Source organism: Canis aureus, chromosome 20 (genome assembly GCF_053574225.1).
Source record: "Canis aureus isolate CA01 chromosome 20, VMU_Caureus_v.1.0, whole genome shotgun sequence".
Lineage (NCBI taxonomy): Eukaryota > Metazoa > Chordata > Mammalia > Carnivora > Canidae > Canis > Canis aureus.
The window spans coordinates 14,503,261-14,525,424 of NC_135630.1; the positions used below are offsets into that span (position 1 = coordinate 14,503,261).

General features: G+C 35.0%; 1 long non-coding RNA gene across 2 annotated transcripts in view; it reads left to right on the plus strand.

Moving 5' to 3' along the window:
• Nucleotides 1-22,164, plus strand: part of LOC144291485 (uncharacterized) — a 69,021-nt gene that overhangs the window by 37,099 nt on the left and 9,758 nt on the right. Inside the window, exon 4 of one of the 2 annotated variants that reach the window (XR_013358767.1) lies at nucleotides 10,255-12,664. The exons of the other annotated variant lie outside the window; for it this stretch is intronic. This is a non-coding gene — a long non-coding RNA (uncharacterized LOC144291485). Of the gene's footprint in view, nucleotides 1-10,254; nucleotides 12,665-22,164 lie in introns of those variants that run through there. 2 annotated transcript variants of the gene reach the window in all.

The following is a 22,164-nucleotide window of genomic DNA, read 5'->3' on the forward strand; positions in this document are numbered from 1 at the left end:
ATTTCAGGAGGCCAGCCCAGACTAGAGCCAGGGGAGATACAAGGAAAAATTTATAGCTCTTGGCATCCAGACTAGAAGGGCAATTCTGGCCTGGAGGCCAGCTAATGTCAACGAAGCAGGCTCCCAAACTCTCTTATGCAGCATAAGTCTCACGAACAATGTTCTTTAGTCTGCCTGCGTACATGCAGGTGTGGGTGGCTGGTTTTGCAGGGCAAATCACAGAAACCTCCATCCATACAATACAACAGAAGAAGACAGAGACCTAGCCAAAACACGAACATGGAGGAATTCATCCCCCACCAAAAAACAAGAAAAGGTCATGGCAAGGGATCTAATAGAAACAGATGTAAATAATATGCCTTATCCAGAATTTAAAGCAGCAATCATAGGGATGCTAGCTGGGCTTAAGAAAAACATAGAAGACATCAGGGATACTCTTACCACAGAGATAAAAAAGCTTAAAACCAATGAGGTTGAAATGAAAATGTAATAACTGAGTTTTGAAACTGAATGTAATGATGACAGGATAGAAGAAGTGGAGGTAAAATTAACTGATATAGAAGATAGACTTATGGAAAATAATGAAGCTGATCAGAAGAAGGATAGAAAACTCTTGGACCGGGATCCCTGGGTGGCGCAGCAGTTTGGCGCCTGCCTTTGGCCCAGGGCGCGATCCAGGAGACCCGGGATCGAATCCCACGTCGGGCTCCCGGTGCATGGAGCCTGCTTCTCCCTCTGCCTGTGTCTCTGCCTCTCTCTCTCTCTCTGACTATCATAAATAAATAAAAAATTAAAAAAAAAAAGAAAACTCTTGGACCATGAAAGTAGGCTTAGGGAACCCAGTAACTCCATCAAACATAATAACATTCATATCATAGGAGTTCCATTAGAAAAAAGGGGCAGAAAAGAGGACAGAAAGTTTATTTGAGGAAATTGTAGTTGAAAACTTTCTTAATATGGGGAAGGAGACAGACTTACAAATCCAGGAGGCACAGAAAACTCCCATCAAAGTCAATAAAAGCAAGCCAACACCAAGACATATCATTGTTAAATTTGCAAAATAGATAAAGAAAAAAATCCCAAAAGCAGCAAGACAAAAGAAGTCCCGAACTTACAAGGGAAAACAGATAAGGTTAGCAGCAGATCTCTCCACAGAAACTTGGCAGGCCAGAAGAGAGTGGAGTGATATATTCAACCTGCTGAATGGGAAAAATCTGCAGTCAAGAATACTCTATCCAGCAAGGCTATGATTCAGAATAGAAGGAGAGATAAAGAGTTTACCAGACAAACAAAAAGTAAAGGGGTTCTTGTCCACTAAACTGGCCCTGCAAAAAACAATAAAGGGGACTCTTTAGGAAAGAAAGATAAAAAATGATAAACACTAGAAAGGAATAGAGACAATCTCCAGAAATGACAAAAGAAGTAATAAAATGGCTCTAAATTAATATGTATCAATAATCACTCTGAATGTAAATGGAATACATGCTCCAATCAAAACATAGAGTGTCAGAATGGGTAAAAAAAGAACCAACACCCATTTATATGCTGCCTACAGGAAACTCATTTTAGACCTAAAGACCACCTGCAGATTGAAAGAGAGGATGTAGAAACACTTACTATGCAAATGGATGTCAAAAGAAACCTAGAGTAGCAATACTGATATCAGACAAGCTAGATTTTAAACCAAAGACTGAAATGAGATTAAGAAAGGCACTATATCATAATAAAGGGGTCTATCCAACAAGAAGATCTAACAATTGTAATGTTTATGTCCCCAACTTGGGAGCACCCAAATATGTAAAACAATTAATAACAAACATAAAGAAATTCATTGATAATAGTACAATAATAGTAGGAGACTCTAACACCCCCCTTATATCAATGGAAGGTCATTTAAGCAGAAAATCAACAAGGAACTTAGGCATACTGGAGCAGATGGACTTAACAGATATATTCAGAACATTTTATCCTAAAGTAACAGGATACACATTCTTTTCAAGTACACGTAAGACATTCTCCAGAATGGGTCACATACTGTGTCACCTATCAGGCCTCAACCACTACAAGAATATTGAGGTCATACCATGGATATTTTCAGAACACAATGCCATGAAACTTTAAGTCAAGCACAGGACAAAATTTGAAAAGATCACAAATACATGGAGGTTAAAGAACATCCTACTAAAGAATGAATAGATCAGCCAGGAGATTAAAGAATAAGTTAAAAAATACATGAAAACAAATAAAAATGAAAACAGAATAGTCCAAAATCTTTGGGATGCAGCAAAAGTGGTCCTAAGAAGGAAGCATGTAACAATACAAGCCTGCCTCCAGAAGCAAGAAAAATCTCAAATATGCAAACTAACATCTAAAGGAGTTAGAAAAAGAAAAACGAATGAAGCCAAACCAGCAGAAGAAGGTAAATAATAAAGATTAGAACAGAAATAAGTCCTATAAAAACAAACAAACCAAACCCAGTAGAACAGATCAATGAGAACAGGAACTGGTTCTTTGAAAAAAAAAAAACTATAAACTCAAAAAGAAAAGAGAGAGGACCTAAATAAATAAAATTACAGAGAGGAGAAATCACAACCAACACCATAGAAGTACAATTATAAGAGAATGCTATGAAAAATTATATGTCAACAAATTAGGCAATCTGGAACGAATGGATAAATTCTTAGAAACATACAAACTACCAAAACCGAAAGAGGAAGAAATAGAAAACTTGAACAGACTGATAACCAATAAGGAAATTGAATCGGTAATTAAAATTTTCCCAACAAACAAAAGTTCAGGGCCAGATGGCTTGCCAGGTGATTTCTATCAGATATATAAAGAAGAGTTAATACCTATTCTTCCCAAACTATTCCAAAAAATATAAATAGAAGAAAAACTACCAAACTCATTCTATGAAGCCAGTATTACTCTGATTTCAAAACCTGACAAAGACCTTACTAAAAAGGAGAAATAGAGGCCAAAATCCCTGATGAACATGTATGCAAAAATTCTCAACAGAATTATTAGCAAATTGAATCCAACAGTGCATTAAAAGAATCACTCACTATGGTCAATGGGATTTTTTTTGCTGGGCTGCAAGTTTGGTTCAGTATTCACAAATTAATCAAAGGATAAGAACCACATGATCCTCTAAATAGATGTAGAAAAGAGCATTTGACAAAATATAGTATCCATTCTTGATTTTAAAAAATTCAGCAAAGTAGAGGTGGCAGGAAAAATCATAAAGGCCATATACAGAAAACCCACAGCTAATATCATCCTCAATGGGGAGAAACTAAGAGCTTTTCCTCTATGGTCAGGAACAAGACTGAGATGTCCGTTCTCACCACTCTTGTTCAACATAGTACTGGAAGTCCTTGCTTCAGCATTCAGACAACAAAAAGAAAGAAAAGGCATCGAAGTGGGCCAGGAAGAAGTCAAATTTTCACTATTTGCAGATGACATGACACTCTGTAGAAAAGCTGAAAGATTCCACCAAAAAAAAAAAAAATACTAGAACTGATACACTAAAGTTACAGGATACAAAATCAACAATCAGAAATCTGTTGCATTTCTATACACCAAAAAGGAAGCAGCCAAAAGAGAAATCAAGAAATCAATCCCATTTACAACTGCACCAAAACCATAGAAGACCTAGGAATAAGTTTAACCAAAGAGGTAAAAAGGTCTGTACCCTCAAAACTATAAAACACTTATGAAAGAAATTAAAGATGACAAGAAGAAATGGAAAAAAGATTCCATACTCATGGATTGAAATAGTTGAAATAGCGAATATTGTTAGAATGTCTGTTACTACCCAAAGCAGTCTACATGTTTAATGCAGTCCCTATCAAAATAACACCACCATTTTTCATAGAGCTAGAATAACCAATCCTAATTTTTTTTATGGAACCACGAAAGATCCTAAATAGCCAAAGCAATTTTGAAAAAGGAAAGTAAGCTAGAAACATTTCAAGTCTAGACTGCAAGCTATATTACAAGGCTGTAGTCATAGAGACTACACTGGCACAAAAGCAGACCCATAGACCAATGGGGCAGAATAGAGAATCCATAAATAGAGCTACAACTATATGGTCAGGTAGTCTTTAACAAAACAGGAAGGAATATCCAATGGGAAAAAGACAGTCTCTTCAACAAGTGGTGTTGAGAAACTGGATAGCCATGTGCAGAAGAATGAAACTGGACCACTTTCTTACATCACACACAGAACTAAATCAAAATGAATGACAAACCTAAATGTGAGACAGGAATCCATCAAAATCCTAGAAGAGAACACAAGTAGTAACTTCTTTGGCATTGATTAGCCATAGCAGCTTCTTAATAGATATGTTTCTGAGGCAAAGGAAACAGACATAAAAATGAGCCATTGGGACTTCATCAAGATTAAAAAGCTTCTGCATAGTGAAGGAAATAATCAACAAAACTAAAACAGAGCCTATGGAATGAGAGAAGATATTTGCAAATGACACATCTGATAAAGGATTAGCATCCAAAATCTAACAAGAATTTATCAAAGTCAACACAAAAAAAAACAAATCATCCAGTTAAGAAATGGGCAGAAGACAACAATAGCCAAATAATGAAAAGAGCCCAAGTGTCCATCAATTGATGAAAGGATAAATATATATATATATATATGCCATGAAAAAGCCATGAAAATACACACACACACACACACACACACACACACACACACATATATAGCCATGAAATAGAATGCAATCTTGACACTTATAACAATGTGGATGGTGCTAGAGAGATTATGCAAAACAAAATAAGTCAGGGATCCCTGGGTGGCGCAGCGGTTTAGCACCTGCCTTTGGCCCAGGGCGTGATCCTGGAGACCTGGGATCGAATCCCACGTAGGGCTCCCGGTGCATGGAGCCTTCTTCTCCATCTGCCTATGTCTCTGCCTCTCTCTCTCTCTCACTGTGTGCCTATCATAAATAAATAAAATTAAAAAAAAAATAAGTCAGATAAAGACAAATACCATATGATTTCACTCATATGTGTAATTGAAGAAACAAAACAGATGAATATAAGGGGACAAAAAAGAGAGGCAAGCATAAAACAGACTCTTAACTATAGAGAAAAAACTGAGGGTTGCTGGAATGGAGGTGGTCAGGGAATGGATTAAATAAGTGATGAGTATTAAGGAGGACACTTGTGATGAGCAGTGGGTGTTGCATGTAAATATTCAATCAGTAAATCATACAGCTGAAAGTAGTATTGTACTGTATCTTAGCTAACAAAGTTAAATAAAAAAATTGAAACTAAAAATAACTTAAAATTTAAAAAGTTAGGGATCCCTGGGTGGCGCAGCGGTTTGGCGCCTGCCTTTGGCCCAGGGCGCGATCCTGGAGACCCGGGATAGAATCCCACGTCGGGCTCCCGGTGCATGGAGCCTGCTTCTCCCTCTGCCTGTGTCTCTGCCTCTCTCTCTCTCTCTCTCTCTGTGTGACTATCATAAATGAATAAAAATTAAAAAAAAAATTTAAAAAGTTAAAAAAATGTTAAAAAGATTAAAAAGGAGGTAAGAGCATTTCCAAATAAATAGACTAACTATACATAAAGGAACTAGTTAAAGAGAAAAGTGATTCAAAAGTTAGCAGAATAAAATAAATAATAAAGATTAGAATATAAATAAATGAAATAACCGAAAAGCAAAGTCAAGTTTAAGCAAAGTAAGCATTGATACTTAGAAAAGATAAATAAAATTGACAAACCCTTGGACCAACCAAGGAAAAAAGAGAAAAGACTCAAATACGCAAATGTATAATTGAAAAAGGAGACATTACAATTACCATAGAAATTCAGAGGATCATAGAAGGCTACTATAAATGACTATATGTTAGCATATTGAACAACCTAAAAGACATGGACAAAATCTTAGAACATACAACTTACCAAGACTCAATCAGGAAGAAGTAGATAATCTGAATAAACCAATTACTAGTAGGGGTATGGGATCAGAAAACAAATATTTCCCAATGAAGAAAAGCACTGGACTGGATGGTTTCCTTGGTGAATTTTACTGAACATTGAATTACCACCAATCCTTCTGAAGGTCTTCCAAAAGATCAAAGAGGAAGGAACACTTAGTCCCAAACTGACTTAAGAAGGTCAGAATTATCCTGATACTAAATCCAGAAAAGGACACTACTAGAAAATAAGTCCACACACCAATATCTCTGATAAATAGAGATGAAAAAGTTCTCAGAATATTGGCAAATTGAATTCAGCAGCAAAAGATCACTCACCACGATCAAGTGTTATTTATCCTTCAGATGCAAGGATGGTTCAACATATGCAAATGATTGTGATATATTGCACTGATAGAATGAAAGAAGAAAATAGCATGATCATCTCAATAGATGTAGAAAAAGCATTTGACACATTTCAACATCCACTTATAATAAAAACTCTTAGCAAATTAGCCATAGAAGGAACATATCTCAGCATAAAAGCCATGGCAAGCCCATAGCTAACATCATAGTCAATGGTGAAAGGACGAAAGCTTTTCCTCTAAAATGAGCAACAAGACAAGTGTGCCCACTGTCATTTCTCCTATTCAACATGATATTGGAAGCCTTATGGAGAGTAGTCAGAGGAAAAAAGAAGTAAAGTGTATAAGAATTGAAAAGGAAGAAGTAAAATCGTCTCTATTTGCAGATGACACGATTTTATATTTAGAAAAATCTCAAAAATTGTGACCTCTAATCAGTGAATTCAATAATTTGTAGAATATAATATTAACGTACAAAAAATTAGTAATGTTTCTACACACCAACATCAAAATTTTTGAAAAATAAGGAAATGAATCTCATTTACAATAAGCATCAAACAAATTCTTGTGAGAGAAAAAAAGAGTGACAAAGGCCTTATTATTATGAGAAAAATACTTTTGACCTTGTGGGCCCCTTGAAAAATTGTTGGGATCACTAGGAGTCCTTTGACCATACTTCAAGAACTATTACTGTATTTTTTTTTAAAAGAACTGCTATTGAAGAAAATTATTCTGTTCATCCAATTCATCTTATGTTTATTGCAACTCTACATGTCTTAAAACCATTTGCTTATGGATTTTCATATTCCAGTCCTACAGTAATGTATTGCTGATGGTACTGAGATCAAAATATGGGATTAGAGATATTTCTAACTTTGCATATGTCAACTCTCACTGCTAAGGAAGCTTTTTCTCATCTTGCAAGTCTTTTTCAGATAATCAATCACCTTCTCTGTGACACATGTGTCTTTCTTACGTACTTTGTATTACTTTTATTATTTTACAGTCATGCAGGTGGTAATTACAGTCAAGGAGACAAGATGTATAAAAAATACCACTTTATTTCCTTTGTAATTTATTTTACTGTGACTTCTTCACTTTCTGACTTCATAGGAAGTCCCATGTTTGGCCAGTAGGTTCTCTGATTCCTCCATACTCTGAGAGCCTACTTGGTGCTGAAATGGAAATGAGCTTCTGGTGACTGTGTTGGACATGCTGACAGCCCCATTGCCTTCACGTATGACAGTAATCTACTTGTCTGCCACTTTTTAGCTGCCGCCATGCCATACGTCTTGTGACAAAATCTCTTCTGAGTCTGGTGACCAGTGACCAGTGACCAGTGACAGTGGTTACTTGTTCCTCTACTCTCACACAGCATTCCTTTTGGAGCCCTGGGGCGCTGTGAGGGAAACTATGGAAAACTGTGGGGGAAACACCAACTAGCCTCCTGCTTTTGTAAGGCTCTTTTGATTTATAATTGACATCATTATGCTCGGTGGGTGCAGGATTTATAAAACAAGGGTTAAGAATTCTGGTAAGCTATCTTTATTTTCCTTCCAGTTATATACCTATCCTGAATACTTTGAAGCATGGAATTTTCTACTTTATTGAAAGGAAAGTGGAAAAAAAAAAAGAAGAAAATCTGGGAGGAGGAAAAGACAACACTAATTAATCCAACAATATTTTATTTATCTATATATGTATTAGACATGATTTTTTATGGGATTTTATCTTTGCACTCCATTCCCCAACATACATACACACGTGTATGCACACATAATCTATGATGTTGATGTGAATGCCTTGGCATAGGCAGCTTCTGTACCATACAGAATGACCAGCATATTCTCAAATTTCTCTATATTTGTTAAAGCTATCTATCTATCTATCTATCTATCTATCTATCTATCTATCTATCATCTATCTATCATCTATCATCTATCTATCTATCTATCTATCATCTATCTATCTATCATCTATCTATCTATCTATCTATCTATCTATCTATCTATCTATCTATCTAATGTCTTTACCAACACTTTTAATCTTAATTCTCTTTGAAAAAGAACCTAAGTTATGCCTTCTTGCTCATTATTATTATAACTGAGGAATTAAAGGCTAAAGACCACATATAAAATGCTGATACATTTCTTCAAGGATTTAATACATTAAAACATGTTCTTAGAACATTTACGGACTGTGTCAGGCAGAGTTCTAGATTGAGGCTTTAGAATTGTTTCTGACTCAGAATTGTTTATAAATTAAAATTTCCTTTAATGCTGGAAAATTATGGCTATCTAGTACACTTAGGCATGCACACTAATCCATTTGTCCACAGAGATTTCTTATAGCACTAAATGAAACAGTGTTTTAAAATAGCTAGGACACTATGTTGTAGGTGTTAGGTGATGCTCAGGAAATGGCAGCTCTTTGCTTTATTTCTCTCTGACTAGAGATTTTGTAGGTCTACAGTTCAGCTATCTTGCAACTATGAGAAATGCCAGTTTTTTCTGCTGCCAGTAAATTCTTTTTGCGCCAGGAGGAAATCTAGACTTCTTGCTGAACTAATTAATGTGCATAATAAAATAACAGTTATAGAAGCAGAAAACAGAGGGCCAAAATGATCCTGCAGTGTCTTAGAAAAGTAATTCACAGGAGACACTGGGAAAAAATCTGAATTTGCCAACACTTTTATGTTTTTTTCTGACTTTTTTTTTTCTGTGTTTTTTTGTATGCTCATGTTCTGCTGTGTCCGGATAAACTCAAAGTATGTGTTCCCATGACACATGATGATGTTTCTTAAGGTATATTAACATGTACAAGATCAATTGCCCTAACTTAAAAAATATTTAAATTCAATTTGTCAACATATGGTATAACACCTCACAGTCGTTTCATTATGTGCCCTGCTTACTACTTATCACCCAGTAACCCTATCTCCCCATCCACCACCTCCCCTTCTGCAACCCTTTGTTTCCCAGAGTTGGGAATCTTTTATGGTTTGTCTTCCTCTCTAATTTTTCCCCACTCAGTTTCCCTCCTTTCCCCTATGGTCTCTTTCACTATTTCTTATATTTCACATATGAGTGAGACCACATGATGATTGTCCTTCTCCGGTTAACTAATTTCACTCAGCATAATAAATGCCCTCCAGTTCTATCCATGTCAATGCAAATGGTGGGTATTCGTCCTTTCTGATGGCTGAGAAATATCCCATTATATACATAGACCACATCTTTATCCATTCATCTGTCAAAGGACACCAAGGCTCCTTCCACAGTTTGGCTATTGTGGACATTGCTGCTATGAACTTTGGGCTGCAGGTGTCCTGTTGTTTTACTACATCTGAATCTTTGGGATAAATACCCAGTAGTGCAATTGTTGGGTCTAGGGTAGCTGTATTTTAACTTTCTAAGGAACCTTGACACTGTTTTCCAAAGTGGCTGTACCAGTTCACATTCCCATCAACAGTGCAAGAGGGTTCCCCTTTCTCCACATCCTCGCAAACATATATTGTTTCCTGTCTTGTTAATTTTCCCCATTCTCACTGGTGTGAAGTGGTATCTCATTGTGGTTTTGATTTGTATTTCCCTGATGGCCAGTGATGTGGAGCATTTTCTCAAGTGCTTGTTGGTCATGTCTATGTCTTCTTTGGAGAAATGTCTATTGATGACTTCTGCCCGTTTCATTCATATATATATATATATATATTTTTTTTTCCCATTTCATGATTGGGTTGTTTGTTTCTTGGATGTTGAGTTTGATAAGTTCTTTATAGATCTTGGATACTAGCCCTTTATGTGATATGTCATTTGCAAATATCTTCTCCCATTCCGTAGGTTGTCTTTTAGTTTTGTTGACTGTTTCCTTTGCTGTGCAGAGTCTTTTTTTTATCTTGAGGAAGTCTCAATAGTTCATTATTGCTTTTGTTTCCCTTGCTTTCATAGATGTTCCCTGGAAGAATTTGCTGTGGCCAAGTTCAAGAAAGTTGTTGCCTGTGTTCTTCTCTAAGATTTTGATGGATTCTTGTCTCACATTTAGATCTTTCAACCATTTTGACTTTATCTTTGTGCATGGTGTGAACAAATGGTTCAGTTTCATTCTTCTGCATGTGAATTGCCCGAACATTTCATTTATTTTATTTATTTTTTGCCCTAATTTTTTAATAAACATTGTAGGAAGAATGATTCAAGGCAAATTAAACATTTATTATAAAACTTCTATAGACATTTGATGGATTTGCAGACTGGGAATGTATTTGAATAGATTTGTCAAACAAACATCCAATAATGTAAAATCTTTAACATCAAAGTCTTCCTTGTGTTGGTGCTTAAAAATGTTGGTTGTAACATCTGTGTTTTAATCTTGGCTCTACATTTGCACCTTGAACAAATTCTTATGTCTTCTGATCGCCAGTTTTCACATCTAAAAAAGTGGAATGAGAAATAGGACCTTGTCATAGGTTTATTGTGATTAATAAGTGAATAATTCATATAAAATGACATTGTAAGTCTTCATCAAATATTAAGTATAATAATAAGCTAACTTTTAATCTCTACCCTTGGAATTTGTCCTTAATATATTGTTGAAGTATTATTTAAGAAGAAATTCTTGCATCTAAAATATGCTGAACAATTATACATTTGGGTGATGGATTATCTCATGGAACTCTTCTTTTTTTAATTTTCTAATCCTGGGTTTCAGGAATCAAAATTTGAATTTAGAAAAGAAGTTAGGGATTCCTGAGTGGCTCAGTGGTTTAGCGTCTGCCTTTGGCCCAGGGCACGATCCTGGAGTCCCGGGATCAAGTCCCATTTCGGGCTCCCGGTGCGTGGAGCCTGCTTCTCCCTCTACCTGTGTCTCTGCCTCTCTCTCTCTCTGTCTCTCTCTCTCTATCATAAGTAAATAAATAAATAAATCATTAAAAAAAAGAAAAGAAGTTAATATTTCTAATTGCAAATGACATCTTTATAGTTTGATTTTATCATAGACATTATTTACTTGACATCCTTATTAATCGTTTTTTCATTGATGGTAAAATAAATCCCTGTTGTATTGTTTGAATGATGACATTAAATATGTGTTAAAAGTCTCCTTTCTCTGAACTTGGTATAAATATATTTTTTATTCTTAGATGGTTATAGGAAGTAGGTAAGCTTTTTGTCTATTTTCTCTACTCCAAGATATATATAGCGATAAATATCGTCAGAATTCTGATTTATTTCACTTTTTACAATCACTGTTAACTTGCCTAACTTACTTAGTTCATCTAAGCTTGTGTGTGGGTCAACTTTGACAAGTAATTTAGAAGGCTGTCATGTTTGACAGGAAAGCTTCTGCGATCATGGATTTTCTTCTCTATTAATATTGTCAACTGGACTGTTTCCTGACATCTTAAAATAAATGTGAGCCATATTTACTATTATTCAAAAGACAGATCACTCAAATACTGTGAATGAAAAATATATCACTGGCTACTGGGAATTTTTTTAAGACATAAATGTTATATTCAGAAAACTTAGTGAAGTAATCATTAGAATTCCTATTATTTAGTGTAATTGGGGCTTTTTTGTATACATTTAAATTTAACTGCTGTGTTGCACTTTCTTCAGCTAAATGAAAAAAGCAATAATTTTGTGAAACCTCAAGTCTAGACAATGGCTGCTTTTGTGTATTTCCATTTTAAAACAGCAAATATTTTCTCTAAAGGTTGCAGTGTGAAAGCACCAGGGGAAAGGCTGTCTCTTATTTGCCACCCCCACCTGACTGTCCTGCCTTTTACAAAAAGAGGAATCTCTTGAGTTTTTAAGCTAAACATATAAAGCAGAGGTTTCTCATAAAAATGAAAGATTCTATCAAAGTTGTTCCAGGAAGTTAAACATATTTTCAAGGAGATAAGAACGGCACTTCAGTAATTCAATCAGCAGGTCATAGTAGTTAAGAGAAGGGTTCTCTTAGCCAGATGGCATGGTTTATAGTTCTCTTTCCACTACCTGGGACCTTGATCAGGTTATTTCTATATGCTTCAGCTTCCGTAACAATAAAATGTGGATAAAAATGGTACTACCTCATCAGGTTGATATTTGGAACAAGTGAATGTGTTTTTACTTTTTTATTTTTAAAACATCTGGAATTGTGCCTGACATGCACAGTAAACACAAAGGCCCAGGTGAGGTTCTCTGTCTGGCACTACTCAATAAATATTGTCATATATTGTGTGTGTGTTAGGGGGGGAAGCAATGTATGACTGTTGTCTTCTAGGAGACAACAAGTGGAAGCTTGTGCTTGGTGACTCTTGGGCCTTGTTGATACTAATATGTGTAATTTTGCTGTAATAAACTGTATCTGTGAGTATAATGCTTTTTATGAGTTCTGCTAGTTCTGATGAATTATTGATGAATTATTGAATTCTTGGGACCCCCAAACTTAAAATCCCTATCAGAAGTGAGGGTGATCTTGAGGACTCATGAACTTTACATGGCCATTCACAGCTATCTTCACACTCTGTGGCCATTCTGAAAGTTTCATGCATATCTCTCCTTCAGACCTGTTTATACCCACTTTTCAAACTTTCCCTTTCCAATTGAATGGCCATCAGTGAACCTCAGTTCTTGCCCATGAGTGTGAATATCAAAACTTCTTTTCTTCTAGGAAGAGTGGACAGTCAGACATACTGCCTGAAACTATACACTCTAGGATTTTCCTGACTGATAATCCTCAATAATGCAGTAATCATGTGTCCATTCAAGTTCCACAAATCAGGTCTGCATTCCTCATCTCCTGCTCCCTGGTCACAGGGAATCCTCCACCCTGAGGCCATACCTGTGGTTTTGGGAAGACCTGGTGAGTGGCATGAATAACCATCCTGAGATTCTGAGCCATCATCTCATGCAATTTAATTGTGAGTTCTTGATGTTGTTGGACTCAGTCTCGTACACATCATTAACATTTAATGATGGAGTAGATATAAACCAGTTTGTGATGGGCAACTCATGCTGCATATTTGCTTGATGCCTTTTAATTAAAAGTCTTTACTAGAGCCCAGTAAATTGCCAGGAGTTGCTTCTCAAAAGTAGAATGATTTTGGCAGAAAAGGGCATAGCTTTACTCCAAAACTAATGAGTCCTTAATGTGATTCTCCTATTGAGACTTAACAGAATTTCCACGCACTATTGTCATTGCCGATGTACACTTCCAATATTGTTGGATCTGAACAACCTAATCACTTTAATAATAATATGCAGTTATTTCTAACATCTGTCAGGCTTTTCCACTGTCAAAAGATAAGGTAAAAATGGATAGTACAGAAATGATCAATCCTGCAACTTTCACATCTTCAGACTGGAATAAAAATCTTATTTAGCTCCTTGAAGGTGTGATATTGTTTTTTTTAACTTTTTAAAAAGCATTTTTATTCAATTATCACATAGAAACAAGAGACCACAAGTCATGTATGTACAACATCAGGATCCAGATCAAGCCCACAGACCCTCTCGGTTCCCTTCCAGTAACTACCTTCCCACCAAGGGTTATTGCTATCCTGCTTCTAAAGACTAGTAGTTTAGCTTGTGTTTAAACTTTATACACATAGAATCATATAGTATGTACTCTTTTATACAGGGTCTCCCCCCTCTCCGAACATTGTGTTTGTGGGATTTATCAATTTGGCTGCATGTAATTATAGTCCGTCCACTCAGACTATGTTACTGTTTAGTAATCCATTATTTTTCATCTTTTATTTGTATATAGGAAGCAGTCCTGAGTTTCCTTTTAGCTTTTATGGCCCTAATATTGGAGAGTCAATGAAAGGATTTTAACTTTTCATCAGGAACTGAAAAAATAACCATAGGATTGGTTGTGGATCCACGGATTACACTGGGAGACATATACACAGATTCTGTGGTTTGACAACACATTCTGGCAGTTGGGCCTCAGACATATTTGTATTCTGAACTTTAGTGTCGATTCAGAACCTACATTTAACAAACCTTTGGAGATTTGGGTATTTATCTGTATCCAGTTATAAGGCACCCAAGCGAATGGCTGTATATCTCGCTGGAGAAGACTTGGACACCTATTCATTTAATGTAGCTGTAAGCACCATTGCAAGGGTCTTCCACAAAGCCTCTCAATTCATTAGTCAAAGGACTTATGATCTATGAATTGACTTAAGGCTGTAAATGTTCTAATCTACTGTGTTACATTTTACATACTGGATTTATTTTCTTTATTAATGTCAAGCACATACAAGTTGCTCATTTATTATATTCTAGGGATATTATAATAAAATATCCCCTGCTTCAGTTCCTTGAAAGTCAATAGATCTGATTACCACTCCTCCCTTGTGGTTTTTTTATTAATTCCATATGCCTTCTTCATCTGGATTGTATTATACTGGGATTCCATTTTTTCCCATCATAAACAATGAACTGAATTTCCTTGCAGTATCCCTCACAGGCCAACTGCCATAAAGCTCTTTACAGATGGTCTTGCCTGCCTCATCAATACCTATTAATGCCTCAGAAAAGGAAAACTCTGTTATTATTTCTTTTATTTTTTTTAAAAAAGATTTATTTATTATTATTGTATTTTTTTTTTTTTTAAAGAGAAAGAGAGCATGGGCGGGAGTAGTGCACAGAGGGAGAATCTCAAGCAGACTCCTTGCTAAGCATGGAGACTGATGCAGGGCCTTATCTCCTGATGCTGAGAGATCATGACCTGAGCCCAAACCAAGACACAGAGACTTACATCAGGGGTCACTCTGGCTGATGTACATTCTATGGGTTTGGATAAGTGCATAGTGAAATCTGTTATAATGTCATACGGAGTATTCTCACTGCCTTAAAAAATCCTCTGTGCTCCACCTGTTCTTCTGCTTCTCCTTCCCAATCCTGGCAAATACTGACCTTTTACTGTCTCCACAGTTCTATGCCTTTCTCCAGAATGTTGTGTAGTTGGAATCATATAGTATATAGCCTTTTCAGATTGACTTTTTTTCACTTAGGGACATGTATTTAAGGTTCCTCCATGTCTGTCATGGCTTGATAGCTCACTTCTTTTTAGTGCTAAATAATATTTCATTGTCTGGATACACCATAGTTTCTTCATTTACCTAATGAAGAATTTCTTGATTGCTTCTGTTATCTCACAATTATGAGTAAAGCTGCTATAAACATCTAGGTGCAGGTTTTTGTGTGGACATGCATTTTTAGCTCTTCTGGGTAGATATGCAGGAGTGCAATTGCTGGGTCATATGATTAAGAGTGTGTTTCATTTTGTAAGAAACTGCCAAACTGTCTTCTAGACTTTACATTCCCACCAGCAACATGTGAAAGGTCCTGTTGCTTCACATCCTTGTTAGCATTTGTTGTCAGTGTTCCAGATTTTGGCGACCCTAAATAGATGTGCAGTGTATCTCATTGTTTTAATTTGATTTTCTCTGATGACAGATTATGTAGAGCATCTTTTCATATGATTATGGTATCTGTCTATTTTCTTTGAAGATTGTGGCCAATTTTTAAATTGGGTTATTTTTTATTGTTGACTTTTAATAATATTTGTATATTTTGGATAAAAATTCTTTATCAGCTGTGTCTTTTGCCAGTCTCCCTGTCGGTGTCTTCTAACTGTTTTGAAATGTCTTTCACAGAGCAAAAGTTCTAATTACAATGAGGTCCAGATTATCAGTTCTTTCTTTCATGGGTTGTTCCTCTGTGTATCAAAAAGGCATTGTCATACCCAGGGTCACCTAGGTTTTCTTACGTTATTATTTAGGAGTTTTATACCTTAGATCCATTTTGCTTAATTTTTGTGAAGGGTAAAAGGTCAATATCTAGATTAATTTTTTTGCATATGGCTGTCTACTTGTTCCAGTGCCATTTGTTGAAGAGGGTGTCTTCTTCCATTTTATTACATTTTCTTCTTTGTCAAAGATCAGGTGATTATACTTAGAGGAGTCTAATTTTGGGTTATCTATTCTGTACCATTGCTCTATTTATCTATTCTTTAGTCAACTCCATACCATTTTATTTTTAAATTTATTTTATTTATTTTTTTAAAATATTTTATTTATTCATGAGAGACACAGAGAGGCAGAGATATAGGCAGAGGGAGAAGCAGACTCCCTGTGGGAAGGCTGATGTGGGACTTGATTCCAGGACCCAGGGATCATGACCTGAGCCAAAGGCAGACACTCAGCCACTGAGCCACCCAAGTGCCCCCTCAACTCCACATCATTTTAATTACTGTGGCTTCATATATCTTGAAGGCATGTAGCATCACACCTCCAAATTTGTTCTTGTCTTTCAATATTGTATTGGCTATTCCAGGTCTTTTGCTTCTCCATACAAACCTCAGATTTAATGTTTGTTAATATCCATTAAATAACTTGGTGGGATTTTGAATGGGATTGCATTGAATCTATAGATCAAATTAGGAAAAACTGATATCCTGGTCATATTGCGTCTTTCTATCCATGAAGAAAGAATATTTCTCCATTTATTTAGCTTTTTTGATTTCTTTCATCATAGTTTTATACTTTTCCTCATATGGATCCTATAAACATTTTGCTAGATTTATAGTTTTTCAGTTTTAAACATTTTGTTAGATTAAAGTTTTCAGTTTTTGGTTGCTAATGTAAATGTCATTATGTTTTTATTCAAATTCCACTTGTTTATCATTGGTATATTGGGAAGCAATTGACTTTTGTGTATTGATCTTATATCCTGCAAACTTGCTATAGTCACTTACTAGTTCCAAGAAGTTTTTAAAAAAAATCGGTTCTTTTAGATTTTTTACATGGGTGATCATGTCTTCTACAAAGACAGTTTTATGTTTTCCTTCTCAGTCTATATACTTTTCATTTATTTTTTCTTGCCTTTTTACATTAGCAAGGACTTTCAGTATGATGTTGAAAAGGAGTGGTAAGAGGGGACATCCTTGCCTCATATCTGATCACAGTAAAGCTTCAAGCTTCTTCCTATTAGGTATGATGTTAGCTGTAGGTTTTTGTTAGTCATTGTCAAAATGAAACAGTACCCCTCTATTCTTAAATTACTGAGAATATTTATCACAAATATGTGCTGGATTTTCTCAAATATTTTTTTCACATCTAATGATATGATCATGTGATCTATCTATCTTTTCTTCTTTCTTTTTTCTTTTTTTTGGCCTGTTGATGTGATGGATTATATTAATTACTTTTTGAATGTTGAACCAGTCTTGTATACCTGGGATAAACCCACTTGGTCATGGGATATAATTCTTTTTACATATTGTTTGGTTCAATTTGCTGGTTATTTATTTAGGACTTTGCTGCTGTTGCTAAATAAAGTAGGCTGCAGGTGTTAATTCTGTCCAGTTTGTTGATGGTATTGTTGATGTCAACTGTGTTCTTACTGATTTTATCTTCTGTTTCTAATAGAGGGGTATTAAAATCTCCAGTTATGAGAGTGGATTTATCAGTTTCTCCTGACAGTTTTACAGTTTTTGCCCCTTGTAGTTTGATGCTTTGTTGTTATGTCATTCAGATTTAAGTGTTTTTGGAGAATTGTCTCCTTTATCATTATGTAATGCCCTTCTTTGTTAATTTTCCTTATCTTTTATTCTGCTTTGTTTGAAATTAATATTGCTACTCCTGCTTTCTTTTGATTACAGTTAGCATGGTGTGTATGCTTCTCCATCTTTTTATTTTTAATTCATATGAGTCTTTATATTTAAAGTAGTTTTCTTGTAGACAACATATAGTTAGGTCATATTTTTTGATCCACTCTGATGATCTCTGTCTTCTAATTGGTGCATTTATACTATTGACATTCAAAGTGATTATTGAAATAGCTGAATTAATGTTTACTCTTTTTTGTCCTTGTTCTTTCCCTCTACATATGTCTTTCATTTTTCTGCCTTTTGTGGTTTTAATTAACCATTTATTTTTTAAATTTTCTTAAGCATTTTATGATTCAACATTCTATTCCTTCTCAACATCATTTATTCTTTTCTTTTCTCTTTCTTTCTTTCTTTCTTTCTTTCTTTCTTTCTTTCTTTCTTCTTTCTTTCTTTCTTTCTTCTTTCTTTCTTTTTCTTTCTTCTTTCTTCTTTCCTTCCTTCCTTCCTTCCTTCCTCCCTCCCTCCCTCCCTCCTTCCCTCCCTCCCTCCCTCCCTCCCTCTCTTTCTTTCTTTCTTTCTTTCTTTCTTTCTTTCTTTCTTTCTTTTCTTCTTTCTTCCTTTTTTTTGTTTACTTTTTTACTGGCTGTCCTAAAGTTTGCAATGTACATTTATACTCCAAGACAACTTTCAAATAATACTACATCACTTTACGATAGCATATCTTATATTAACAAAATCCTTATTTTATCCTCTATCTCATATCATTGCTGTCATTCATTTATTTCACTTATATATATATATTCATATATAAGCATATACACACATATATATGCATATGTAATTGAATGACACTATTGCTATTATTATTTTGAACAAACTATTTCTATTAGATCCATTAAGAATAAAAAAATAAATTTTGTTTTACCTTCACTTATTCCTTCTTTGGTGCTCTTACTTTGTCATATAAATCCAAGTTTCTGGTCTATATTATTTCACTCTAAAGAACTTCTTTAAACATTTATTGAATGGCAGATCTATTTGTAACAGAGTCCCTCAATTTTGGAGAATATCTTTATTTCTCCCTCATTTTTCAAGGATAAGTTCATATTAGAGGCTGGTACCTTACTTCTCTCAAAACTTTAAATATTTCACCACACTCTCTTCTCACTTGCATGGTTTCTGAGAAGTTGATTGTAATGCTTTTTTATTTCTCTATGGGTAAGATTTTTTTCCTGGGATTTTTTCTTTATGTTTGATTTTCTATAATTCTAAAATGATATTCCTATGTGTAGTTTTTTTTTATAGTTATCATGTTTAGTGTTCTCTGAGCTTTCTGGCTATGGGGTTTGATGTCTGACATTAATTTGAGGGAAATTCTTAGTCATTACTCTTCCAAGTATTTCTTCTGTTCCTTTCTTTCATTTCCTTCTGGTATTCCCATTATATATATATATAAGGGTATATATATATATATATATATATATATATATATATATATTCACTTTGTGTATTTGTTCTACAGTCCTTAGGTTTTCTATTCTGCTTTTTCAGCCTTTTTAGTCTTTTCAGTTTTCGAGCATTCTATTGCTACATCTTCTAGACCAGGTAGTCTCCTTAGCTGTGTCCAATCTACTAATAAGGCCATCAAAGGCATGCTTCATTTCTGTTACTTTTTTTTCAATCTGTAGCATCTCTTTTTCTTTCTTTGTTAGAATTTCCATCTCTGTATCCCTGCCCATGTTTTTCTTTCATATTGTGTACTTTATCCCTCAAAACTCTTAGCATATAAATTATAGTTGTTTTAATTCCTAGTCTGACATCCCAACATCTCTGCCATGTTTGGTTCTGCTGTTTGCTCTGTCACTTCAAATTTTATGAAATGCAGCTAATGCAGCACTTAACTGAATACGTAGAGCTTAAAGCACATTCATTATAAAAGAATGAAAGTTGAGAACAAGTGATCTATGTTTCCATCTCAAGATGATATAAAAGAGCAATAAATCTTACCAAAGAAAATAGAAAGGAGGAATTAATAAATGTAAGAGCTGAGTCAATGAAATAAAGAATGAATGTACAATATAATTTCATGTTATTATTGCAATATAATTGCATTATGATTTTTTCTTGATACTCAGACATGATACACTGAATAAAAGGAACTACTATAAGTCGGCCTTTAGTAATGCATGGCCAGTTGTCAGGAGAGGGGAAACATTCTATAGTCTACAAGCAGGTCTCAATTTTTTAGTGAGTTGTATATCTGGACTACAACTTGACAAGTGTTTCTCATTTCTTTTCTCCCTCCTTAATTGGGACAGGTTACAGTGATTTGGATATTTCCTTTCCCTGGGCCAATTATGCTTTGATAAAACTCTTGCAGGGTTAGCTTTGATTAACTAGTTTCACATAAGGGCAGGCCTTGTTAAGAAGAACGTCATGCCCTGGAGTATTTAAAAATGGCTTCTTCAGAATTTTGATGTTTTCCTCTCGCATCGAGGTCTTTCATCCATTTTGAATGTATTTTTGTGTATGATGTAAGAAAGTGGTCCAGTTTCATTCTCCTACATGTTGCTGTCCAGTTTTCCCAACACCATTTGTTGAAGAGATGGTCTTTTTCTCATTGGTTATTCTCTCCTGCTTTGTTGAAGATTAGTTGACCATATGGTTATGGCTTCTGTTTCTGAGTTTTCTATTCTGTTTCATTGATCTATGGGTCGGTTTTTGTATGGTCTTGATAACTACAGATTTGTAAGACAGCATGAGGCCTAGAATTGTGCTGCCTCCAGCTTTGCCTTTCTTTTTCAAGGGTCTTTTGTGGTTCCATAAAAATTTTTGGATTGGTTGTTCTAACTCCGTTAACAATACCAATTGTATTTTGATAGAGATTGACTTAAGTATATAGATTGTTTTGGATAGTTATAGACATTTGAACTATATTTGTTATTTTAACACATGTGTATAGAATGATTTTTCTATTTTTTTTTCATCTTCAATTTCTTTCATAAGTGTTTTATAGTTTTGAGAGTATAGAACTTTTACCTCTTTGGTTAGGCATATTCCTGGGTCTCCTGTGGTTTTGGTGCAGTTGTAAATGAGATTGATTCCTTGATTTCTCTTTTGGCTGCTTCCTTTTTGCTGTATAGAAATACAACAGATTTCTGAATGTTGGTTTTGTATACTGTAACTTTAGTGAATCTGTGTTTCAGTTCTAGCAATTTTTCAGTGGAGTCTTTCAGCTTTTCTACATAGAAAATCATGTCATCTGCAAATAGTGAAAATTTGACTTCTTCTTGATCACTTTGATGCCTTTTCTTTCTTTTTGTTGTCTGAATGCTGAAGCAAGGACTTCCAGTACTATGTTGAACAAGAGTGGTGAGAATGGATATCTCTGTCTTGTTCCTGACCATAGAAGAAAAGCTCTTAGGTTTTCCCCTTTGAGGATATTAGCTATGGGTTTTCTGTATATGACCTTTATGATTTTGTAGGTTCCTGCCATCCCAACTTTGCTGAGGTTTTTTATTTGTTTGTTTTAAATCAAGAATTGATGCTGTATTTGGTTAAATGCTCTTTTCTGCATCTATTGAGAGGATCATATGATTCTTTACTTTTATGAATGTTGTGTATCATGCTGATTGATTCATGGATATTGATGAGCATAGGAATAAATCCCACTTGATCATGGTGAATAGTCCTTTTAATGTACTCTTAGATTTGATTTACTATAATTTTGTTGAGAGTTTTTGCATTCATGTTCATCAGGGATATTGGCCTTATATTTTTTCTTTTAGTGGGGTTTTTGTCTGGTTTTGGAATCAGGGTAATGCTGGCCTCATAATGAGTTTGGAAGTTTTTCCTCCATTTCTATTTTTTGGAACAGTTTGAGAAGACATTAACTCTTCTTTAAATGTCTGATAAAATTCCTCTTATGTAAGCCATCTGGCCCTGGACTTTTGTTTGTTGGGAAATTTTTAATTATTGACTCAATTTCCTTGCTGGTTATCAGTCTGTTCAAGTTTTGTATTCTTTCATGTTTCAGTTTTGGTAGTTTGTTTGTTTCTAGGAATTTATCCATTCCTTCCAGATTGCCCCATTTGTTGGCATATAATTTTTCATAATAGTCTTTTATTAATTTATTTTATTATTAAAAAAATATTTATTCATGAGAGACAGAGAGAGAGAGAGAGAGAGAGCCAGAGAGCCAGAGACACAGGCAGAGGGAGAAGAAGGCTCCATGCAGGGAGACTGATGTGGGA